The 10,842-nt window shown below is 45.7% G+C and overlaps 2 pseudogenes; both read left to right on the forward strand.

Moving 5' to 3' along the window:
- Positions 1-1,028: 1,028 nt before the first annotated feature.
- On the forward strand, positions 1,029-2,113 carry LOC147972118 (uncharacterized; annotated as a pseudogene).
- Positions 2,114-7,779: 5,666 nt separating this feature from the next.
- LOC147972119 (uncharacterized) lies at positions 7,780-9,877 on the forward strand (annotated as a pseudogene).
- The last annotated feature ends 965 nt before the right edge of the window (positions 9,878-10,842 follow it).

A 10,842-nucleotide genomic window follows, 5' to 3' on the forward strand; every position in this document is an offset into this window, starting at 1 on the left:
GCCTGTTTTATTTATGGACCGCCACCCAGGCTCAAAGGGATCATGAGATTTTTCATGCTAGAAACTTCCGTGTGCAGCCACAAGATATTATGGGCTCTAGCATAGTTGATTAAGTTGTGCGAACTCTTACAGTGGTAGACTAACAGATGTAGGGGAAAGTAGGTGTAATGGTCTACCCGATCGTAAGGTGCTAGCGCTTCTGAAAGACTATGTCTCGGTCATCCGTTTTCTCAAACACCATGTAGTGCGAGAAACCAAACGGAGGCGATCGAGTCTTGTGGGGAAAAGTGCGCAAACCTCTTCAAAGTGTATAAACTAATCATGATTAGCCGTGTCCCCGGTTATGGACATCTTGAGTATCTAGTACCTGGATTATCATGTGAATCTCAACATGTTACTCTAAAATTAATTTTTTTGGGTTTTGTTTAATGATGATGCTTAATTGGGATTGAGAATGTTGTCCATTCTCAATGTTTAATAACTACCATGATAGTTAAATAAAATGTATTCCTTTGCAGTAGGGAAAATTTGGCTTTATGAAAAACTGTAACCATAGAGCTTTCCACCAGCCAAATATGCATATAGAATAGCCTATTTCATTCCATTACTCTCTATGTGTTATTTTGCCAGCATATTCCATGTGCTGACCCGTTTCGGGCTGCAACGTTAATATTGCAGACTTTTCAGACGACGATTAAGGTGTCTTTAGGTCGTGGTTCTATCCTCAGTGATGCCGTTGGAGTTGATGGACTCACTTATCTTTCAAGCCTTCCGCTGTTATCGTTATTAGATGGCCTTAAGCCATATTTATTGTAATAAGTTCTCTTTTGAGACACTCGATGTAATAAGTGTGTGATTGCTACTCTGTTATAAATCCTTCAAGTACTGTGTGGTGTCAGCATTACTGATCCAAGGATGACACCTGAGCACAGAGATTGGACCGTTTGAGGTCTGGTCGCTACACGCACTCCCACCAAATCCCCTCGGGATCCATCCCCAACCTACCAGGCTCCTCCTTCCTTAGGATCATGCCCGATCCAATCCAGCCACACCGAACCATCCATCTCCTCCATCCAATCAAGCCAACCCATCGCCGTAGTCTCCTACTCCTCCTGCCGAGCTACCACGTCCGCAGTGACGCCGTGCCCGAGCCCCGCTGCCTCCTCTGCTTCCTGAGCGCCACCGCAGCAACAGATGCAGACTCCTTCCTCGTCCCCTTGTTCCGCCAAGCCACCGGAGCGCAGTCGCCCTTCCGCCGCCGTCGAGCGCCACTTCAGGAGGCAAGCTCCACGCCATGGCCTCCCCTGCTCACCGTTTCCGCTGCTCGCCCCGCCGTCCAGATCAGGCCGGGAACCGCCTCCCCGCCGCCCTCTCGTCCGGACCCTGCCACCGTCAGAACTTCGGAGCGCGACGCCAGGGACCTCCCCGTCGCGCCAAGTTCCTGCGACCGTGGCCGCCTGCCTCGACCGCCTCCTGTTTGTTAGGAGACGACGAGCGCCTCGAGCTTTGCCCGTCTCCATCCGTCGTCGATTGCCTCCCCGACCTGCCGCTTCTCGCGCCCTGCCTCACGCCCGAGCGTCGTGAGCGAGCACGAGCTCCTGTGCCTTCCGCATCGTCCCGACCTCCTCCAACCATCGCCCTCTGCTTCGAGCTGCCGTCCGCGCCTTGATCTCCTCCAAGACCTGCCGGATCCATCTTCCCGCGCCTGGGCCCGCCCGTCCGATCCATCCCGCCGCTCGCCGGAGACCCAGGCGCCCCCGTCGTCGTCGTTGACTGCGTGCGAGCTCGACCCCTGCCTTCTGTCGCGTCCACGTTCGAGCGCTCGAGCACTGCCCCACATTGACCGGTCCAGCGCCAGCGTGGAAAAGTGTCGCGTCGCCGTGCGAGCCCTCCTCTGCTTCGCCGTGGGCCGCCAGATCCGCCCCGCTGGGCCTCATCTCCGACGCTGGGCCTTAGCCCATGGGTGAGATGCCCCAGCGCCCCTCTTGTTTTTTTCCCTCCTGTTGGGCTAGCCAGTTTCGGCCCATGTAGTGTTTTTTTCCTCGGGACGAATTTAGCTATTTTCCCAGGTTTTGCTGTTTTGCAGAACAACCCTCATACTTCATGCATTTAATATCTCCACAACCATGCATCGGATTAAAATAACTTATATATGTAAAATGCTTAGAATTTTGTCTAGTTTCATAATATGCCACTTTCATCCATGTTAAAATGTTTAAACTGATGTTTGCATTAATTTGCTCCTATGCCATGCTAAAATGCTTTATTTCATAACTAAATAACCGTAGCTCCAAACTTAACAAACTTTATATGTAAATGGGGTGGAAAATTGCCTAGTTTAACATGGTGCACTCATCTTGCATGTTTAACAGCTCTAAAATATGCTTTAGGGCAGAACAGTACCAAATCCATAATTATGCTCATGAGGATATTCCGGACTTGTTGCTTGTTGTTCCGGCCTCATTTAAACTTGCCTAGATATGTAGTTTTACTTTGCTTCACCCCTTGCCATGCTAAACAACATTTAATATTGTTGAGTACATAAACGGGAGAGACTAAATAAGTCATGTGGTGTTCTGTCAATATGCAACTCGTTGCATATTGTGCTCCACTTAATTTGTAGGATTGTTTGTGCATTTTGCCATGCCATGCTTCATTAAACTGTACATGCATCATACTTGATTGTGCATCATGCCATGTTTATGTGATGGTTGTTTACCATGTTGTTTGCTTCTTTCCGGTGTTGCTTCTTCGGGTTGGTTCCGTTAACATCGCGTTTGTGAGGATTCGTTCGACCACATCCGTTTGTCTTCTTCATGGACTCGTTCTTCTTCTTTGTGGGATCTCAGGCAAGATGACCATACCCTCGAAATCACTTCTATATTTGCTTGCTAGTTGCTCGATCTATTGCATTTGGGGTTGTCTTTATTTTGGTTCTGTAGTCGGACCTTGATTGTATTCTGGATGATGTAATGCTATATTTATGTATTGTGTGAAGTGGCGGTTGTAAGCCAGCTCTTTATCCCTTTCTTATTCAGTACATGGGATGTGTAAAGATTACCCCTCTTGCGACATGCCTACCATGCGGTTATGCCTCTAAGTCGTGCCCCGACACGTGGGAGATATAGCCGCATCGTGGGTGTTACAAGTTGGTAATCAGAGCCTTGCCCGACTTAGGAGCCCCCTTCTTGATCGAATCGCTGGCGTTGTTGAGTCTAGAAAAATGTTTTGAGTCTTTTAGGATTATATATATCGGAGAGTAGGATTCTTTTTACTCCTCAGTCCCTTCGTCGCTCTGGTGAGGCCTCCTGACGTAGAGTTTTGACTCTTCTCTTCTCAAATTTCATGAAAAAAATTAGGATCACGCGGGTGTCTTGGAATCGTTCTGATGGTTTTGTGACGAGAACATTGTTCTTGGTGCCTCCTGACATTTAGGGGTTGTGGCAGTGTCCCGGGAAGTTGAGCTCTGAGGTGTTGTCGTCACAATTTTATCGTTGCGGTTCTGGAATATCTGAGTTTCGCCGACATCGAAAATCTCCTTTATGCAGTTGTTGGTGAGATAACCTCGACGCCACCCAGTACTGGGGCGGAAGTTCGGGAGTATTGCCATAACTCATATAATGGATGGTTTTCGAAGGTTGAGGTAAATGATTTCCGAAGGTTTCTTGGTTATGTGTTGAAGGATGGATACAGCTGGATGTAGGATTTGCTAGTTTTGGGTGAGATATTATGCTTCCCCTGTATCCCCAACACCTGATTGCATAACCAGAAAGTTTCGGGAGTTTATAAGTGGGAATTCAAGTAGCTCCTAGGATATCTTTCCGACAGATGCATGATATGAGATTGGGGTTCGACATCTAGTGGTCCGGCTATCCACGGTTGGTTTTACAGTGGTCTCATTGTGTCTTAAAGAGTCCTTGGCTATGCTAACTCAGGGACGCTTCGTATGTCATGTGCACTGCCTTGTACATGATGGTGTTGTACGATCGAGCCTATGTGGGCCCCACCACGAAAACTTCGAATGAAATCTCTATCATATGTTTGTTCTGGCTTATTTTGCAAGCCAAATCCTTTGTTTTGTTTTTCAGTTGTGGTATTCGAGTTGTTTCGAAGTCAAATGTTGATTCCATACCTTCCCTAAGCGGTGTTCTCATATTCCTATGTGAATACAAATCCTTCTTGATCTTCGAGTTTGCTATCTCAATTTCTTCTGAACCGGTGTGTCTCTCTTCAAGTGGATCCGATCTTTTTCAACATCGACAAGATCAACTCGTCTTCTCAATGTTGTTTGTTTCATCCATCCCAAATTGCCTTTGTTTTCCCACCCTCCCACCATTTTGTTTCTTCGAGGACTCAGATTTCTTTTTGAAGTACCCTTTTACTGATGGGAAGTCTCTCCATTCCTTTCTGTCAATGTTCTTATCCGGTGATTCTCAGGAAGATTCTAACGGAGCTTCAAGTTCGTCACTCTACATTTGTTTTATTCTCTGGTGGATTCAAATCAAGCTTTCGGTGTTGATCATATCTTTTTCATTGGTTCACATGCTTTCCATGTTGGAAATTCTTATCGAAGACTTTCTTATTTATTCACCTCTCGCTATTCATTTGTTCCGGTGTCCTGAAGATATCTCAGAAGATTCAAGTTTCCATTCTCAATTCTCTCAAATTCTTTCGAGGTTGTAATCTCATTCAAGTCATTTAATTCAATCGGCGCATGCTCTCTTTTAAATTGTTCAACGGTGTTTCTCTTGAGTGGGCCCTAACCCACAGGTCTTTTCCCAGGATCTTACCTGACTCTTCTAATCTTCCCGGAGTTACTCTCAAATTCTTTTCGAAATTTGACGTAAGAATGAATTATCATCAGTCAGTTGGTTTCTCCAAGATCTTTCAAATTCTATCATCGCTGGTTCAACCTTTCTAATTTCCATCCTGGAGTATCTCAACAATTCATGGTGGTGTATATCATCATCATTCTCAACATTTGAAGACCGAAGAAGAGTTTCTCTCAAATCTTGGTTCATTCTCTCAGAGATGCGTGGTCCTAGATTGATGCCATCCTCTCAAAATTGTTTTCAGTTGTGAGAATTCTTTTCACCCATCCAAAGCAATTCAAGAGCCTTTTCAGTCTGTTTCTCCGGAGCCCGTCATCTCAGAATTATTCATTCTCAGCTTTCAGCTCTCATTCTCTAAATCTTACCGGTGCATCGTTCAAATATCCTCTAATCAGTTCATGATCTCTTCGTTCTCATGTATTTAAATCCTAGCAAGCATCTTCGTTCATTTGCTAATCCTTCCCGGTGTTTCTTTATCTTTTCTACGTTCATTTTCAATTCTTATGGTGGTTCTTCCAAGATTCCTCTCCCTTCATTTATCATATCAATTCATTCATTGTTTCCAAATCTTACCGCTGGTTCGTTGAAGACCTTCCCATGTTTGCGCCATATCTATCTTAATCCGTTCTGCGAGAATAAGTAGTTTGTCAAATCTGTTGCTTATCATCAATTTAAATTGGTGAAGGATACGCATAACATAATTCTTATTCTTGCTTCATCCAAATGATGGATTCTTTCTTCCGGAGTTTGTTCACGATGAGTAAAATTCTCGGTTCAAGTGCTACATACTTTTCCCGAAGTTCCAAGATCTCTCAACTATATCACCACAAAGATCCATCTAAATCATTGCAAGGTTTCACCTTGTGTTTTCAACTTCTCTTTCTTTCTATCATCCTTGTTTACCGGAGTTCTTCATGGAGACTCTACATGGTTCATCAAGGATTTAATTCCTTCTCGAAGTGTTGATCGAGATTCTTTTCAAAGGAGCTCAAGTATTCTTCATCTTGCATTCCGAAGTGAAATTCTTTCTATCTTATCTTTTTCAGGTGGTGTTATGTCTTTCTTGAAAATTTCCCTTCATGTTTCATGATTCACAAGTTTTCAAAGAGTGACATATTTAAATCCATCAATCTCTTCACTAGAGTTATCTGGGTATAGATTTCACCTAAAGCCTTCCATTGGGAATGTTGCCATTATGGTGCTTATCTATGATCCAATTTCCGCTTCTCATCTCGATGAAGGAGTTTTCATCTCCTTGTTGATCTCAATCCAACTGATTGATTTCGTTAGTGGATGGTCTTCACCTCATAATTTGGGGATGTTTTCCTTAAGACCATTGGAAATCATATCTTTTGTTGTTGGTTTTCCAACAACTCCGTTCGACCCTTCTCCTAAAGATGCTTCTTCAAGCTCATTTGTGGCAGAAGTTGGCATTTTCTTCTCCATTTTGTTATTCCAATGATATATCTTCTATTCTTCCTTCCGGAGGCATTGTGATGTTGCTCTCTTCACTCATCATCTAGTTTTGTGAAGATCATGTTCTTTCTTTTGCTTATCCATTTAACCGGAGTGTCGTGTCCTCTTTTCAAGTTCTTCCATCTTATCAAGTTTTGCCTCCCTTCTCTACCGGAGTGCTGTCTGAAATCTTTCTTACCTCTTGTGCCATTTTTTCAATAGCTCCGGAGGCAGTGTGTTGTTGATTTTATCAAGTATCCTCTCATCTTGTCAATCCATGTTCAATTCCTACCATTTACAGTCGGAGTGCTGCCCAAATTATATCATTCTTATTCCTTCTCTATCTTGTTTTAACCGGTGTGTTGTGTCTATCATTCCTCTTCTAACCGGAGTCTCGTCCAAGTGCTTTCATTTTGCCTATCTCATATTATTTACCTTCAATTTCTAACCGGAGTGTTGTCGTAATTGATCCTTATCATTCCTTGTACATCTCGTTTCATCCGGAGTGCTTGCATGTACTTCTTGCCCATTGCAACCCTTTTCTCATGTCTTCAACCACAAGGTTCTAGTAATGTTCCTTGTTCCTATTTTCTAACGGAGGGTTTTCGACTTTGTTCACCTTCGTTGTATTCTTTCTCAAATTTGTTCAACCTCGCAAGGTCCTTTGGTTTCACTCATTCGTCAAAGAAGCAACTTAGTTTTACCTCTTCTCTTCCTTTTCCGTTTCTTTCCGGTGCCATCCTAGATCTCGGCATGAGATCCTCTCGTAGTGGTGGAGTGTTGTGACGCCCCGAGACCGATGCGCCAGGTGTCTTCCAGTTATTCGTTGTTGTTGCCTTGTCTTCCGCTTGCGTGTTGCATCTTGCCATGTCATCATCCGCATTGCATCATCATGTTTTTGAAACTTGCTTCCGTCAGGGTCTCCACGTTCCTTCCGTTGTCCGTTCTGAGCCCAGACACACTTGCACGCGCCCGTGGCACCTCAAAAATATTATTTTATAAGTGGTCGGAAAATGTTCTTGGAATGGGTTGAAAGTTGGCGTGTGGTGTTGTGTTGTCAGTAGAATGCCTGCCAAGTTTCATCGCATTCGGAGTTCGTTTGACGCCTCAACGTTTAACTATAGCGGCAATATAGTCGGTCTATCGTCGGACATTTTCGGTCTCCGAAAACTGTTGTCGGTCTTTCCCTCTCTTTCCTCCCTAGTCCGTCTACACAGGCCATCACCTACCGCCAGGCCCAACCTAACCTCTCTCGTCAGCCCGCGGCCATCCTCGCGCGCGCGTCCGAAAGCTGTCCCGAACCCGACCCGGGCAGTCGTTACCGTTGTGTCCAGATCATCCCCAAACATCTACAAAACATCTCCGTTTTGTTATTTGGGCTCCCTAACCTATTTATCCGAGACCGTCCGATTCGATCGGATGATCTAAACTCCCTCCTTTCCTTATATATAAAGCAGTCCCTAACCTATTTTAGACTAACCCTAGAATCTAGCCCATTGTCCCATCCACCCGACCCGCCGCCGCACTCCCACCAAATCCCCTCGGGATCCATCCCCAACCTACCAGGCCCCTCCTTCCTTGGGATCATGCCCGTTCCAATCCAGCCACACCGAACCATCCATCTCCTCCATCCAATCAAGCCAACCCATCGCCGCAGTTTCCTACTCCTCCTACCGAGCTACCACATCCGCAGCGACGCCGTGCCCGAGCCCCGCTGCCTCCTCTGCTTCCTGAGCGCCACCACAGCAACAGATGCATGCCCCTTCCTCGTCCCCTTGTTCCGCCAAGCCACCGGAGTGCAGTCACCCTTCCGCCGCCGTCGAGCGCCACTGCAGGAGGCAAGCTCCACGCCATGGCCTCCCCTGCTCGCCGTTGTCGCTGCTCACCCCGCCGTCCAGATCAGGCCGTGAACCGCCTCCCCGCCGCCCTCTCATCCGGACCCTGCCACCGTCAGAACTCCGGAGCGCGACGCCAGGGACCTCCCCATCGCGCCAAGTTCCTGCGCCCGCGGCCCCCTGCCTCGACCTCCTCCTGTTCGTCAGGAGACGACGAACGCCTTGAGCTTTGTCTGCCTCGTCTCCATCCGTCGCCGGTTGCCTCCCCGACCCGCCGCTTCTCGCGCCCTGCCTCATGCCCGGGCGTCACGAGCGAGCGCGAGCTCCTGTGCCTTCCGCGTCGTCCCGACCTCCTCCAACCATCGCCCTCTGCTTCGAGCTGCCGTCCGCGCCTCGATCTCCTCCAAGACCGGCCGGATCCATCTTCCCGCGCCTGGTCCCGCCCGTCCGCTCCATCCCGCCGCTCGCCAGAGACCCAGGCGTCCCCGTCGTCGCCGTTGACTGCGTGCGAGCTCGACCCCTGCCTTCTGTCGCGTCCTCGTTCGAGCGCTCGAGCACCGCCCCACGTTAACCGGTCCAGCGCCAGCGTGGACAAGTGCCGCGTCGCCGTGCGAGCCCTCCTCTGCTTCGTCGTGGGCCGCCAAATCCGCCCCGCTGGGCCTCCTCTCCGACGTTGGGCCTTAGCCCATGGGTGAGCTTCCCCAGCGCCCCTCTTGTTTTTTTCCCTCCTGTTGGGATAGCCAGTTTCGGCCCATATAGTGTTTTTTTCCTCGGGACAAATTTATCTATTTTCCCAGGTTTTGCTGTTTTGCAGAACAACCCTCATACTTCATGCATTTAATATCTCCACAACCATGCATCGGATTAAAATAACTTATTTATGTAAAATGCTTAGAATTTTGTCTAGTTTCATAATATGCCACTCCATGTTTAAAATGTTTAAACTGTTGTTTGCATTAATTTGCTCCTATGCCATGCTAAAATGCTTTATTTCGTAACTAAATAACCGTAGCTACAAACTTAACAAACTTTATATGTAAATGGGGTAGAAAATTGCCTAGTTTAACATGGTGCACTCATCTTGCTTGTTTGACAACTCTAAAATATGCTTTAGGGCAGAACAGTACCAAATCCATAATTATGCTCATGAGGATATTCTGGACTTGTTGCTTGTTGTTCCGGCCTCATTTAAACTTGCCTAGATAGGTAGTTTTACTTTGCTTCACCCCTTGCCATGCTAAAAAACATTTAATATTTTTGAGTACATAAACGGGAGAGAGCTAAATAAGTCATGTGGTGTTCTGTCAATATGCAACTCGTTGCATATTGTGCTCCACTTAATTTGTAGGATTGTTTGTGCATTTTGCCATGCCATGCTTCATTAAACCGGACATGCATCATAATTGATTGTGCATCATGCCATGTTTATGTGATGGTTGTTTACCATGTTGTTTGCTTCTTTCCGGTGTTGCTTCTTCGGGTTGGTTCCATTAACGTCGCGTTTGTGAGGATTCGTTTGACTACGTCTGTTTGTCTTCTTCATGGACTCGTTCTTCTTCCTTGCGGGATCTCAGGCAAGATGACCATACCCTCGAAATCACTTCTATCTTTGCTTGCTAGTTGCTTGATCTATTGCATTTGGGGTTGTATTTATTTTGGTTCCGTAGTCGGACCTTGATTGTATTCTGGATGATGTAATGCCATATTTATGTATTGTGTGAAGTGGCGATTGTAAGCCAGCTCTTTATCCCTTTCTTATTCAGTACATGGGATGTGTAAAGATTACCTCTCTTGCGACATGCCTACCATGCGGTTATGCCTCTAAGTCGTGCCCCAACACGTGGGAGATATAGCCGCATCATGGGTGTTACAATAGCACTTTCCAAATAAAAATGGCAGCAGTTCTCGTGAGCGCTAAAGTTTCTATTTTTTACAACAAGATATCAAGACTTTCCCCAAGTCTTCCCAACGGTTCTACTTGGCACAAATACTAATTAAACACAAAAAACACAACCTAAATAGAGGCTAGATAAATTATTTATTACTAAATAGGAGCAAAAATCAAGGAATAAAAAAATGTGGTTGCCTCCTAACAAGCGCTATCGTTTAACGCCCCTAGCTAGGCATAAAAAGCAAGGATAGATCTAGGTATTGCCATAATAGTAAGATAGATCATTAAAACTCATTTCATATTCTCTACGTTCGGCAGCAAGTTTTCTTTGAGGCAAGCAAAAGTAATCAAAAGGGCTAAATTTAATGGGACAAAAGTCCCCAAGATCAACCTTGGGAGGTATAGGTTCCTCCTTTGGTCCTTTGTATTGCACAACCAATTCATCATTATAAGCATTCTTTTGACAAAACTTTGTAAGCCTATATTCAAGAGAATATCTTAGTTCATTATTTCGAATGGCCAAATCATCATTAAGTTCAGAAATTCTATCAACTAAAACATTGGTAGGAGCCCTTTTTCTAAGATTTTCATTGAAAGCAACATAGTCTAGAGATTGAAAACGCATTATTTCTTCTTGATCAAAAAGGATAGCCTCTATGGGAGGACGGCAAGCGTCCACCCTATAATGCGCAAAGATTTCTTTGGCCTCTTTTATTATGAATCTAAACTCATGAGCCAAAAAGATAGTAGCGGCACGCTTAATAGAAGAATGCTCAATATTAGAAAATTCTAGGAAAATCCTTTGTATGCAAGGATGCATGTGCATGAA

Source organism: Triticum urartu, chromosome 5A, assembly GCF_056163025.1.
Source record: "Triticum urartu cultivar PI428250 chromosome 5A, HENAU_Tu73, whole genome shotgun sequence".
Lineage (NCBI taxonomy): Eukaryota > Viridiplantae > Streptophyta > Magnoliopsida > Poales > Poaceae > Triticum > Triticum urartu.